Source organism: Heterodontus francisci, chromosome 7 (assembly GCF_036365525.1).
Source record: "Heterodontus francisci isolate sHetFra1 chromosome 7, sHetFra1.hap1, whole genome shotgun sequence".
In the NCBI taxonomy this organism is placed as follows: domain Eukaryota; kingdom Metazoa; phylum Chordata; class Chondrichthyes; order Heterodontiformes; family Heterodontidae; genus Heterodontus; species Heterodontus francisci.
This window is the reverse complement of record NC_090377.1, coordinates 32,347,525-32,363,199: the sequence shown is the minus strand read 5'-3', so window position 1 is coordinate 32,363,199 and position 15,675 is coordinate 32,347,525.

The following is a 15,675-nucleotide window of genomic DNA, read 5'->3' as shown; positions in this document are numbered from 1 at the left end:
CGCCAACTTTAAGGGCATTTAAGTGGTCATTGGATAGACATATGGATGAAAATGGAATAGTGTAGGTCAGATGATCGGCGCAACATCGAGGGCCGAAGGGCCTGTACTGCGCTGTAATGTTCTAATTCTAATGCTAAAAAAAAAGTCCAACCTGGCCAATTACCGCCCCATCAGCCTACTCTCAATCATCAGTAAAGTGATGGAAGGTGTCATCACAGTGCCATCAAGCGGCACTTGCTTAGCAATAACCTGCTCAGTGACGCTCAGTTTGGGTTCCGCCAGGGCCACTCAACTCCTGACCTCATTACAGCCTTGGTTCAAACATGGACAAAAGAGCTGAACTCAGGAGGTAAGGTGAGAGTGACTGCCCTTGACATCAAGGCAGCATTTGACCGAGTATGGCATCAAGGAGAACTAGCAAAACTGAGGTCAATGGAAATCAGGGGGAAAACCTTCTGCTGGCTGGAGTCATACCTAGCACAAAGGAAGATGGTTGTGGTTGTTGGAGGCCAATCATCTCAGCTCCAGGACATCACTGCAGGAGTTCCTTAGGGTAGTGTCCTAGGCCTAACCACCTTCAGCTGCTTCATCAATGATCAGAAGTGGGGATGTTCGCTGATGATTGCACAATGTTCAGCACCATTCGTGACTCCTCAGATACTGAAGCAGTCCATGTAGAAATGCAGCAAGACTTGGACAATATCCAGGCTTGGGCTGATAAGTGGAAAGTAATATTCGTGCCACACAAGTGCCAGGCAATGACCATCTCCAACAAGAGAGAATCTAACCATCTCCACTTGACATTCAATGGCATTACCATTGGTGAATCCCCCACTATCAACATCCTAGGGGCTATCTTTGACCAGAAACTGAACGGGAGTACCCATATAAATACCGTGGCTACAAGACCAGGTCCGAGGCTAGGAATTCTGCGGCGAGTAACTCACCTCCTGACTCCCCAAAGCCTGTCCACCATCTACAAGGCACAAGTCAGGAGTGTGGTGGAATACTGTCCACTTGCCTGGATGGGTGCAGCTCCAACAACACTCAAGAAGCTCGACACCATCCAGGACAAAGCAGCCCATCTACAAACATTCATTCGCTCTCTCCACCACTGACGCACAGTAGCAGCAGTGTGTACCATCTACAAGATGCACTGCAGCAACGCACCAAGGCTCCTTTGACACCACCTTCCAAACTCGCGACCTCCACCAATTAGAAGGACAAGGGCAGCAAATGCATGGGAACACCACCACCTGCAAGTTCCCCTCCAAGTCACATACCATCCTGACTTGGAACTATATCGCCGTTCCTTCACTGTCGCTGTGTCAAAATGCTGGAACTCCCTTCCGAACAGCACTGTGGGAGTACCTACCCCACACGGACTGCAGCGGTTCAAGAAGGTAGCTCACCACCACCTTCTCAAAGGCAATTAGGGATAGGCAATAAATGCTGGCCTGGCCAGCGACACCCATACCCCATGAATGAATAAAAATAAATCATGCAGGGATGGAGTGCAGGCAGGCTGAGGAAAATGAAGGCTGGGTCCAGGGGCTGGCAATAGGTAGATGCGAGTTGCTGCAACTGTTTCCATTATTTAAGGTAATACTGGTCGATCCACGCCCTTAAGACTGTTGTGAGCAGAGCTGAGGAGGTTCTGGAGAATTGCGCTGTTTCGGTGAAGAACGTACCTGTGGAGTTCGGGTTGAAGAGCAACTGGTGTCAGATGAGAATTGGTGGCTGCATTTTGGAAGAAAGGAGCTGGAGATCTATCTGAGACAGTTCAGAGCTTTGACGAACTTTGTGGCCGTAATTGGTGCCATATATGCTGAGTGTTCAGCTTATACAGGTCCCACTTTCCTCAGAACTGGCTCCAATGCCCCATGAATTTAAAACCCTCTTCTGTTATCTATTGTTATACAATCTGTAAAGTGCTAGGAACTAATTAGCTAGGATCTAGTTGTGACGTGTAAGTGTTCTGGGGGTGCCACATTCACGGCTGCACTAGAGAGTCATGTGACATGTAACAGGAAACCAGCCTAGGGCAGTCCTAAGCCAGAGAGCACAGTGGCTGAATGATTAAACAAAGAGCTCAAACCTTTCCAAGTTAAAAATGTGCAATAACAGCAAACCTGTGGGAGCTGATGAAAGAAGATGTAGAGTACCAGTGGTCAGAGTCACATGACAGGGGTTTCAACTCAAAAAGATAGTATGCAAGGAGACAAGTTGGTCATATGACAATAGAAAGAAACCTGTCACTCTGCAAGTAGATGCTTCCACAAAAGGACTCGGAGCAGCCCTGGTACAAGAGGGAAAGCCACAGTGGTGCAGTGGTTAGCACCGCAGCCTCACAGCTCCAGGGACCCGGGTTCGATTCCGGGTACTGCCTGTGTGGAGTTTGCAAGTTCTCCCTGTGTCTGCGTGGGTTTTCTCCGGGTGCTCCGGTTTCCTCCCACAAGCCAAAAGACTTGCAGGTTGATAGGTAAATTGGCCATTATAAATTGTCACTAGTATAGGTAGGTGGTAGGGAAATATAGGGACAGGTGGGGAAGTTTGGTAGGAATATGGGATTAGTGTAGGATTAGTATAAATGGGTGGTTGATGTTCGGCACAGACTCGGTGGGCCGAAGGGCCTGTTTCAGTGCTGTATCTCTAATCTAAAAAAAAATAGCATTTTCATCCAAAGCTCAGACATCAGCCGAGACCAGATATGCCAACATGGCAAGAGAGCATTTGGCAGTCGTGTATGGTTGTGAGAAGTTCTATACATATCTCTATGGGAGAAAGTTCATAGTGGACAGTGATCATCGTCCAGTGGAGCAGATCTACAAGACAAATCTATGTGAAGCACCAGCAAGACTGCAGAGGTTGCGCTTGAGACTTTAGAGTTACAATTTCACTCTGAAATACAAGTCAGGAAGAGAAATGGTGCTGGCACATACCCTATCTCGGTTGTCACCACAGGAGAAACAGGAGCTAGAAGATCTAGGTATAAAGATTCATCACCTAATGAATGTAACACCACTGAAACTGAGTCTAATTAGAGATGAGACCAGCAAAGACGAGGAGTTACAGATGCTATCTCAGCAAGTGATCCAGGGATGATCTGATAAGATACAGCACACACAGCCGGCAATACGGCAGCACTGGTCTATCAGAGATGACATCTTAGTAGAAGATGGTGTTCTGCTGGCCGGATCCAGAATAATTATCCCCAAAACAATGCAGGAAGAACTTCTCCAAAAGATACATGAAGGCCACATGGAAATGGAGAAGTGTAAGCTCAGAGCCAAATCAGCTGTGTACTGGATAGGCATAGACAAAGATATCGAAAATATGGTGTCTACATGCAATGTATGCCAGAAGTACAGAAACACACAGCAAAAAGTGATGATAGCTACTGAAGTACCACCCAGAGCATGGCATACTGTCGGAGCTGATTTATTCACACATAATCAAGAAATGGTATCTCTGCAGACTACTACTCAAAGTTCCCTTTTATTCAGAAGGTGAACGACTTGAGAGCCATAACAATCATCTCAGCAGTACGAGTTCTGCTCACTGAGCAAAGGATTCCTGAAAGGTTGATATGTGACAATGGCACCCCATTTACATCCAGAGAATTTAAGGAATTCTCTGACCAGTATGGGTTCAACGCCATCACCTCATCACCGCACTACCCATGGGGACATGAGTTTATAGAAAGACATGTCCAGATGGTGTAAAGAACCCCTGCGAAATGCCAAGAGATGAAGGAAGACCCAAGCCTGGCCAATTGTCATTCCGATCTTCACCTCTCAAGGCTGACATGAAATCACCGGCACAGCTGTTAATGGAAGAAAAGATAAGACTACTCTGCCAAGCAAAATGCATCCTTCAAGTGACCAGGAAGAAGTGAGACAACAACTCACTGAAGCACAGTTAAGAGGAGAGCAACACTTCAACAAGTAGGTTAAATCCCTACCTGAGCTGTTGTGAAAGGACAAACTGTACATGTATAGGAGCCAATCATGAAAACCTGGAGCCCAGCAAAAGTTGTTGGTGAAGCTGAGAGTCCAAGGTCATATATCATTGAGACGGAATCCGGTAACCAAATGAGAAGGAACAGAATCCATATTTGACCTACACCTGAGCTGGAAAAACAGAGAAAACCATAAACGACACTGGAAATATCACAATTCAGCATGACAAGATTAACAACTTCACCAGCAAGTGACACAACATCGCCTGTGCAGTTTGCCAACTCACCACTGAGAGCAATGAATGCCAAATATACAAGATGGAGACGCAATATCTCACCACCCAAACGACACCATGAATAATATTCTTAGAAAAAATACACACTATAAGACTCTACAAAATGGTTCAGATTATTTCCAAAAGTCAGTTGATAATCTTCTTTAGTTTAAAGAAAAGTTAATGACTGAGACAGTTATATTGTTATAGGGGCATTATGTTTTTAAAGAAAGAGGGTTGTTATATATTGTTATAATATCTGTAAAGTGCTAGGAACTAATTATCTAGGAACTAATTGTTACGTGCAAGTGTTCCAGGGGGCCACATTCATGGCTACAGTAGAGAGTCATGTGATGTGTAGCAGGAAGCCAGCCTAGGGCAGTCTTAACCAGAGAGCAAGGTGGCTGAATGATTAAACAAAGAGCTCAAGCCTTTCCAAGTTTAAAGTGTGATTATTTCCAACTTCTGGGAACCAGAAAACAACCAGGAGACATAATACCCTCCTTCCTGCACCATCTCTCTAGCTGTTGTATCCCCCTATTTCTGTACTCACCAGCACATGACACCAGGAGTAATCTGAAGATTAATACCTTTGAGGTCCTGCTTTATAATTTATTTCTTAGCTCCCTAAAATCTGCCTGAAGGACCACATCCCTCTTTCTACCAATGCTCTTTGTATCAATATGGGCCATGACTTCTCCCCACTCAGAATGTTCTACAGCCACTCAATAATATCCTTGACCCTGGCACCAGGGAGGCAGCGTACCATCCTGGAGTCATGTCTGCAGACGCAGAAAGGCCTGTCTGTTCCCCTAACTAGTGAATCACTATTGTTTTTAACCTTCTTCCTCTCCCCTGTATCCTGTACAATGTACAGCTGAGCTGCCCATGATGCTGTGGCCTTGGTTTTGGCTGTAGTCCCCAGAGGAACCATCGTCCTCACCAATATTCAGAACTGAATACCGGTTAGTGAGCAAGATACACTCAGGGGACTCCTGCACTACCTGCTTGTTCTTCCTTGTCTGCCTGGTGGTCACCATTCCCTCTCTGCCTACACACTCTTAAACTGTGGGATGACCACCTCCTGAAATGTGCTCTTGATGGATACACTGCAGTGATGCCAGCTGCTGTTCAAGCTCTGAAAACAAGAGCTTGAGCTCCTCCAGCTGATGACACCTCTTGCACATGTGGTTGCACAGGACATGAGAAGCATGCACTAACTCCTCATGTTTTGTCTTTAGGCTGAGCAGGTGTGATCAGATGCTTAATCAATGTGTATGTCCACAAGCCCACATTGAATAGGCATAACTTCTCTTTTATGCCATCCATTGTAGGTTTGCTGCTTCAAACTAAAAATTTAGTCTTTCAACATACTCATTTCAGCTGGACCCCGTTCACTGCTCCTCAATTTTCCCAACCAAGACAACGTGATAAATAACTGTAGTGTAAATTTGCTTTCCCACCAAGCTGAGGGTAAAATTATAGAAAAATGAGGCAGAGGTTGCCGCCCACGAGGAAGCCCTGACTTTGGGATGCCAAGTGGGTGGCGTGGCCACGTAGGCAGGTGTTGAAAGAGGAAATTTAATTTTATTGGGCTGTCTAATTAACAACTGGCAAGCATGGGAGCCAGCCAATAAGGTGAAGTGGATTGGGGGGATGTACTGGTACCTAACAAGCAGCCGCCATATTTAAAGGGGAGGCAGCACTCTGTGGTAAGGCATCATGAGCAGAGGACAGTGAAGGGGAGGCCTAACAAGTGTGGTGGTAGTGAAATGGCATTCCACCGCACCCTCCACCAATGCAGATATGCTCATGTCAGTGGTCACTCAATAGTTATGTAGGAATGGTGACGCCATCTGGTGAGCAGCAGAGGCATGCCTGAGCATCTTCCAGAGGCAGTAACAGTTGCGGCCATTCCCAGTTGGAGGACTGTGGGAGGACATGGTGATGCTGAGCTTCAGGCTGACGATACACCTCAGGAATCATCAACAAGGCAGCAGATGCTGGAGCTGCAGCATGAGGTGGGTGGACATCCGTCAGAGCTCCCAGATGTTTTGCGCACCCATGCATGGATGACGTAAGAGTCCATCCAGGCCATGAGTGCAGTCATGTCTCTGGCGTGTGCGCACATGGCCTCTGCAGCCTCCCCGTCCATGCTCCCTTCCACCCTCATTATTCTTCTGACCCTCTGGATGTTGCAGCCCCACTCCAGTTGGCTGCGCCTCTCTCATGCTGGAGGTCTCAAAACCAGAGTGCACGAGACCCATTGTTACTTGCAGTGCTCACTTCTCAAGTCCTGTCACGCGCTTTACTCTGCATACATAAGTTGCACCTCAGAGAAAACACTCAATAAGTATGCTTCTGATGTGCTTGCCAAGTTTGCCCAACCTTCTGCTTGTCACTCCCACGATTTATACTCTCTAACGCTCCCTGAACTGAAATGCTGCTGCTCGCAGTGTCTGCCAACTCCAGTCATCACTGACCTGTTGCTGAGCTCCCGCCAGCTTATACCTGGTGAGGCTCTGAAGCTCCGTTCTTTATGTGCAAACCTGCCAAAATTTCGAATTCTCCAGAAAATACCTGGTAATTGGCTGCTTAACAGGCTCAATGACCTGCCTACCGTCTAGAAGTGCAATCTTCACCCGGCAGCCCGGCTGCCTCCGGCAAAATTCACCAGCAGCGTGTACATGTCAGACTTTCATGCTGATAAGCTCCCCCGCCAATATGCCCTCCCAATCGCCACCCAGCCCCTCAGTTAGGATGTGAAAAAATTGCACCCCGTTTCTAACATAATGGGCTGGATTTTACAGCGGGCGGACGGGAGCTGGCCACCAACATAAAAGTCGGTGGCGAACCCGCTTTCGGCCATCCCGGGGATCCGACCCGCATTTTATGACCAGGTGAGAAAGGTGTTTAGGGGTCTTTCTCATCCTTCATCTGGTCTTATTGTAACAGGGTTTAATTTTAAACACACTGTTTTGAGCTCCCCTTGGTGAATCCTTGTTCACCGCTTTCCAATTATAAGGCACAGAAACAAGCACAACCAAGCTTTCTTAGGTTTAAAGAAGAAAAGTGACATTTAATAAAACTTAAACTTAAAATCTAATTCAGTTAGCGCCTACGGATACACACTGTGCCCCACACTAGCATGCATACGTGATACGCACATGCAAATCACGACAGAAAAGAGCAGAAGAAAAATTAAGTGGAGAGGTTTGAGGCAATATCAGAAGAGTTTCTTGTTACTGTGCTTCGAGCTCACTGTAGTCCTTTTGTAGGTAGTTCTTGCTTGTAGGTAGATCTTGCTTTTCGTTGGGGCCCAATATTCTTCTTAAACCTTGTTTCTGTAGGAGACTTTTCTCTCTTGGGGTTCCTGTGTCTTCAATAGATTCCAAAGCTGGTGAGAAACAGATGAGCAGACAGGAGGGAGATGTTCTCAGCACAGGAGCAAAGAGCTTTCTGAGTTCAAATTCTCTGTGGCAAGTTCAAATTCAAAAAACTCCAACAGCCACTTAGTCATGTGACTAAACTGGTCTGATCATGTCTGTTTGTGTATTCGCCATCTTAGCAGTTAACCTGGAATGCTAGCCTCTCCACCTTCAACGTCTGTTAATGAAAAGTCCATTGTGGATTAAATTGGAGCAGGGAGTGGCCCCTTTGCCCTTTCCATGTACTGTCTGTTACTATGCAAATGTCTTTCCAGTCAAGGATCTGGTGTTTTTAAAAAAAAAAACAAGTTCTTTCTTTACTCCAGTAACTGTTTAAAAATCAATGTTTATGTGGCGAAATTAATGTGACTCATTCTTGGCAGGTGGGGGCCTGCATGACAATGTGTTGAAGGTTTTTCTTTTTGATGCAGCTACAGTTAGATGCCTATAATTATTTGTATAATTGGAGAGATTTATTTGTTTGTGTAAGGGTGGCAAGTGCAGAAACCAAATTTATTTACTTCTCTGAACTGGGCACAAAAATATCATTTATTTTCCAGGAACTAATCAAAAAACATTTCACTATCCCACTGTACCACTTCTATCCAAAGCCTTTTTGGGTCTTTTCCCTCTTCACCCCACTATTCTGCATTCCAGCAGTCTTTTGAAGCAGTGTAACCTTTGACTCATAGTATGTTATGGCACATCCTCTAATTATATTTGTAAGTGCATACAACATAGATTGTGATTTACAGGAGAAGGAAAGGTTACATGGAGACCTCCCTTTCAGTCACTGCAACAAAAAAAATACTCCAATCTCTCACTTTTAATGACACACTGTGTAGCACTCATCTGGTAATGATTTTCCCTAAGTTCAGGTGATTCAAGATTGGCTCCAGGCAGGTCCAAAGTGCTGTTTCTCATTGAAATCAACTTTGTAAATCATGTCAGCAGAGGTGCTCATGGGGAACATAGATTAGAAATAGTGAGTAGCCAAGCTTAAAAGCAGGACATTAAAATGATGAGATCTCCCAAAAAGGTAAGAAAAACGGTGGTGATATTTTTCTTCTTTAAATATATAGATGGTGGAATACCTTCTATAGAAAGTGCTTCCACAATGCACCAATTGGGCTAGAAATAGTGGGGGAAAAAACAGCCTGTATTCTTGCGTGATTTAAGAATGCATGTACAGATGACAGGTGAGGATAAGATCAGACCCGACAGTGATGCTGACACACATTGTCTAGACTCATCTAATAAAGAATGAATCAACAAGATACTGGAGGGCAACTGGTGCTTGTGAAACTACACCACAGCAAAATGAATACCTTCAGGATAGGAAAGAGAGAACATCTTCCAACAAACACAGCTAGCCCTGATTAAATTTGGTAGTAACTATAACAATGAGAGCATCCTTCTGTTATATATTGGGAGGAACTTGTAAAGAAAGACTGGCACCAAGGTGGCCAGAACACATATTTAATGACATCATCACGCAGTGGGCATGCTCATAATATAGGAATTCGTTACACCTCCCAACACTTTTGAACAGTTTTCTTTTCACAGAAAGAAGCAGTTTCCATCAGCCAGCAGAATGTCCAATGCACAAAACGCTGCTCTTTAATGCTTGCCCTGAATAAGATAATCGGCTGCATTTACATTCCCGCCACTGAAATTGCCAGCAGATGTAAACAATGACGGTCTGCCCGCGCGGACCGCATGTCGCGGAGCTGCTGCGATATTCAACACAGCAGCTCTTTTAAATGGCTGGGGAAGACTGCCCCCCCCTCCCCCGCGCCCCCTTCCACTGCCGATGACATGGAGGGTGCGGACGGTCCATCCCCAGCAATCGCTTCCTTACATTTAAATATTTAAAGGAGAATGGATTTTAAAAGATTAAATTAATTGATCTTGCTCCTCTCCCCCCGCCCACAATAATCATAGATTTAATTCCTTACCTTCTCCCCCCGCAAAATACTTAACTTGTGCACCTGACCTTCCCTCCCGAAGTTCATAAACTTTAAACTTTACCCCTTTCCACCATCCCCTACACCAATGAAATTACTCTGACGTCCCTCCCCTCCCCCCACCTCTGCACTGAAAAACTTACTTGCTTCCCCCCTCCCCACCAGCGTTCTGCCTTGGATCCCTGTAAGGTGCGCGAGTGCTGGCCACCGGCATGAATATCACTCCAGGATGGACAGCGGGAGCGCGAAGGTAATCAATTCATTTATTTACATTAATTAAAATATTTAAATTGGGCTCCCATCGCCAAGTGGCGGGGACTGCCATGAGGCCTTGCCGCCGCCGGCAAAATGTGCCCGAGCCTTCCCAGAGTCGAGGTCTGTGGCAGGCCTCTCCCAAACTTGACCTAATTACAACAGCGACTATACTTCAAAAGCATTTAATTGGCTGTAAAACGCTTTGGGATGTTCTGAGGTCCTGAAAGCTGCTATATCAATGCAAGTTCCTTTTTTTAACATTTTTTGAAAAATTATAATTTAAATCATGTCATCAACAAAGGAAGCCAGGTGACTCTCAGTCGAGTGACTCAAGGTAATTTAATGTATTGTCTACCTCTGGCTACGCAGAAAAATCAAGGGCTATAAATTTATCTTCATAACACCACCGCAGCCAATGGTACAGAAGCCAGATTCGCTCAAAACAGCGAACTGGCACAGTCCATGTGCAGCCCCATGATGGGAAGGGTGCTAGCAGTGGTTTGCCATGTGTGCACGGGGAGTGCCCCGACTGCTCAGATTGTGATATCAAACAACCATTCTGGCTCATTTGATGCACATTCATGAAATCTGGACCGCGCGTGCCCACTGAATGCATGAGCTATCCACTCACAAAAAAAAACATGCGTTCAGCTGCAAGAGGGAACTCCCCAACTAGTACTATTTAAAGGGCCAGCCATCCAACTTGCAGGTCAGATGATTTAAACTAATTTCTGCTATTGCAGAAGTACTGCGGAGAGTTTTTGGAGATGTTGTGCTGAGTTGCTTTATTTGACAGGGAGTGTTGCTGCAGGGAGGGCAGAGGATTTGTTGGCCTGTCCACACAAAGGCTGCATCAGGTAAGGGGGCTGCAGTTGCTGTGTCTCTGGGTCAGCAGCATGACAGGGAGATGAAGCAGAGGCTGCAGAGAGAGAAAGCTCTGCGTAGAAGGAAGAGGAGGAGGAAGAGGAAGAGGAGCAGGCCGGGAGGTATCCTGGATGCCTTCTCCCTCAACAAATTGCCCATCAGCGCCTACTCAAACTCCAGTTCCTTTAGGATGGCATCCCTTCACCACCATTGCTCCACGATATCCCACCGTCCTATTCATTTATGACATCCAATCATATCCATTACTTAGCTAAAATCGGAAAATAAAAGTCACCAACAAAAACCTTTTCATTAACATCTTTATCAAGCAACACATCCAACTATACAAGCAAAAGTGAACTATTTACCCCTCTGCATTCCCTAAGTGCCTGTCTAGTGGGTGTCCTAGTCTGTCCTATTCCTCCAATGCAGTGCTATCCCAGTAGTTGCTGCATGGCTGGTGGAAGGCTGCTGACTTTCACTGGGGATGATTGCAGATGGCTTCACAGGACACCTTCACACATCTCAGGGCCCTGAGCACCCTGCTTCAGACTACCACCTCAGCTTGGTGGCAGCAGTCTGGGCTGGCTGGCTGAGAGGCAACAGCAGGTGCACTAGTGGATTGCCAGTGGGGAGAGCACAAATGCTGTCATCCTAAGAGAAGACAGCAGGTTTGTGTTTTGCGGTGCTCCTGCCACTCCTGCAGTGTGGTGCCTCCACAATCCTACTAATCTGTTGGGGAGCAGATTGTTAGACTGCTGTGAGAGTCTGCATGCTCCTTCAAGCACTGAGATCCACAGCTATGTTACCAGAAGTCTCAGTTCCCACTGCAGCACTCAGATATTGGGTGGCTTCTGCCTGTGCTGCAGTGGAAGCTGAGACTTTAGCCACCAGACTTTGCATCATTGGGGAGTCCACAAGTGCTGTCATGGAGTTGGCCACCATTTCCACGGTGGAAAGGCTGGGCTCCGGGCTCTGCAGGAAGCCCTGTGACAAGTTGGAACCATATTTCTCCATGCTTCTTGACAATGACAACAGGCTGTCTGGCAGGAGGCCAATGCATCAAGCATCTTGATGAGCACGTTCATCAATGTTCTCCTGTACGCAGCCCCATCCAAGTCCTCACCTGAGTCCCCTGTTCCAGAACTTGTCTGCAACCTTTCCCCTTGTCCATCACCCCTGGTGAGCTGGCCCGTGAGTTATCCTATCCCTCTGGCCAGGCTGCATCCCACTTGTGCCTGGTGACTTGCCACATGCAGATTCCAACTCTATACTAGCCTCCAAAGTTCATGTAATGCTGAGCTGGTGGCTGCCAATGTCAGATTAACAGAAATGGGTTCAGTCTGGAAAGCTGGAGTTGAGGTAGAAGATTTGCCATGATTGTATTGAATGGTTGAACAGGCTCGAATGGCTGAATGTCCTCAAGGCCAAACTCCAGGTATTGACCTGCTTTGTTACTTGCTCCCATTCCCTTCAGAGGGAGTTCCGTGAGGACCACCTGGTCCCCACGGAAACATGACCTTTCTCCTCCTCTCGACCTCCACCGCTAAGGCCTTTAACGCTGCATCTGTGAAATGCAGGGTCCTCTCACTTCCTCGGTACTCCATTTGAGCAGCTGTTACTTGTAGTCAGTGTCAGGCAGGCAGTCAGCAGCAGTTTCCTTTCAATGAGTGCAGATCCCTTCTAAGAGGTATAGGCTTCCTTTAAGAGGAGCAGGCTAGCTGCACCATGTGCTTCCAGCACACGCTGCTGGGCCTCCTGCTGAGCGCTTAACCAGCCAGCAACGGGGACGTACTGGGCCCAACTCCACAATTATCTAAATGAGGAGGCACAAAGCTTATGTGCTGCCTGGCTCAACAGCAACGGGCTCAGGCAGATCACAAATCGCAATCCCGGTGCCCATTAATGGGCCTTAATGAATTTTTTAGCTCCAAGTCTTTTTTTCCGGTTACCAGTATCTGAAGCCAATTTTAAATTTTGCATTTATTCCTATTGAATACAAATTTTTTCCCCTATTTCACATTGGATGAAAGTTTTGCTTTTGTGACAGTGGCATGAGTCCTGCTTACATTTTTAACCAAAATGAATTTAAAGTTAAGTCTCTAAACAGCACGATACTGGCCTCATTGTTCAAACCAGCTGAAATCAGGATGAGTTAGTACAAAGGCAACAGGCACTTTGAAACTCTAGCTGGAATGGATTTGTACAATTTTGAGTTGGTGACATCAATAAACAAAGCATTGATTTTCAAGCATATACAATTCATAGTGGTGTGGTAGGCATACAGAATCATAATAACTATAATCGTTAAGGATTTAAACCTGCTGTTAAGAACTTTGCAGCAAATATCATTCAAAGCATGCTCAGAGAAATTTGTGCAAAGCTATTTAAAATAAATAAATACTTCCATTTATATTGTGACTTTCATGACCCTAGGACATCCCAAAGCACTTTTACAACCAATTAAATATGTTTTGAAGTGCAGTCACTGTTGTGATGTATAAAATGCAGCAGCCAATTTGTGTACAGCAAGGTCCCAGAATTAGCAGTGAAATAAATGACCAGATCGTCTGTTTTAGGTGTTAGATGAGAGATAAATATTGGCCAGGAGAACTTGTCTGTTCTTCGTTTAATTGTGCCATGGAATGTTTTACATTAAACTGAACAGGCTTCAGTTTAAAATCTGATAGACAGCACTCCCAACAGTGCAGCACTCCCTCAGTACTGCACTGAAGTGTCAACCTAGATTATGTGCTCAAGTCTCTGGAGTGCAACTTCAGCCCACAAGCTTCTGACTCAAAGGTGAGTGGGCTACCACTGAGCCACAATTGACACTATAAGGTAGATTTTTTAGCAATTAGCACTTGTCACCCTGTGCCCTGTGTACACATGGGCAGATTAGCATATCCCACAGAAATTTCTGTCCATTTATGAAAGCTGGAGATTTGTAAAATCTATCCTCTTATCATAAAAGAAGTATTAAATAAACTGCCCGAATTCAAACTAAAAATACAACAGCTCTGGCAGGAATTAAATATATACCAAAAGCACAGATCCAGGTCATTGGCAGTGCAAATTTTATAGCACAAAGGGTTTATTTTGCACTGTGTGTATTTTTATTGTACTTGTGTAAGTTCTGGTCTGTGTATTTTACTGCACTTATTAATCTATTTAGAACAAATGGATGAACACCTCTATTAAAATAATGCAGACTGGAATAAATATGGATGCATTAACTAGCACACTAAGAATGGCATACAGAAGAAATTAAGCTATTTTGTATTAATTCATTATCACAAAAACTTAAGTTAACTCTAAACAAGATGTGACAGATCTTACAGTACATAATGGAGTGGAAATCTCCGTCGGCCTGCTCTCAGGTCTCGAACAGGTGCTGTGTAAGAAGCATGGGCGGCAACTGGGAGGCCCAAGGCTGGTCTAAAATTGGGCCTTGGGCCTCATTGACAGGACAAGCTGTCAGCATCTGTCATGCCTCCATAGGCAGCTTGACCCTTGCTTCACCAGTAGCAACCCAAAGTTTAAGTCTTGGGATGCAGAAAGACAGGAAAGGTGTGCTAACATGGGCTGGAAACAGTTCTCAGAGGTGATGTGGAGCCAGGAAGTTGTTCCTCTTGACTTTGCGCCAAATCCAAAAAAGGTTACCTTTTAGGTGGCAGCTTCTTGCTCAGCCACATCCACCTGAGCAGAGCAGACCCATCACCTGCAACACAAGCAACAAACATACTCGTTCTGGAGAATAGGTCTTCAGCAACTTAGCTGTGATTTTGTCGGGGCCAATAGCCTTTGCTGTGTCCAGTGCACTTGGCCATTTCTTGATGTCCATGCAGTGAACCAAATTGAATCGAATTGGCTGAAGACTGGAATCCGTGATGGTGGGGACCTGAGGAGGTGACTGAATAGGATCACCCACTCATGCGTCCGGATGAAGGTGATTGCAAACGCTTCCACCTTGTCTTTTGCATTAACATTCTGGATTCTGCCCCTCATTGGGAATGGGTATGTTCATGGAATCTCCTTTTCCTGTTAGCTGCTTAATTATACACCACTTTCATAGCTGGATATGACAGGACTGCAGAGCTTTGATATGATCCACTGCTTTTGGAATCGCACAGTTCTGTCTATAGCATTTTGTTTTCACTGTTTAGCATGTATTTTAGTCATGTGTTATGGCTTTAACAGCATGTCACCTCTTTGCCAGGGATGTCTGATGCTGCTCCTGGCATGCTCCCTTCTAGGTCACCCCAAGGGCATTAAGACGCAACTAGAAGTCAAACCTGGCTGGGCCTGACAAGGACTGCAAGGTTCCATTGCTAAAACACCATTGTGAACCAGTTGGGTTTTAACAATTCAACCGCTTCATGGTCACATTTACCAGCTTTTTATTTCCAGATTTTTTAAAAATCTGAATTTACAAGAACATGGAAGAACATAGGAAAAAGAAGTAGGAATAGGCCATACAGCCCCATGAGCCTACTCCACCATTTTATAATGTCACAGCTGATCTTCAGCCTCAGCTACACCTTCCCGCATTGTGCCACATCCTATGTTTCCCTTAGTATCCAAAAATCTGTCGATCTGTGACTTGAATCTACTCAGCAATTGAGCATCCACAGCTCCCTGAGGTAGAAAATTCATAATCTCAAATTGCCATGTTGGGCTTCAATGTCATGCTCTCTGGTTTACTAGCTCAGGCCTCAGGCTTACTAGTCCAGTAACATAACCAATATGCCACCACACACATATGTAGATAAAGGACACCATTGGGGAAATTTTTACTCCCCAAAACGGGTGGGTTTGGGTCGGGTGGGAGGTTAAAATGTTAAAATATGAATCCTGACCTCATCTTCTTCCATCCTGCTCACTTCCAGTTTTAAAAGAGACAGGATGGGCAATAAATGCTGGCA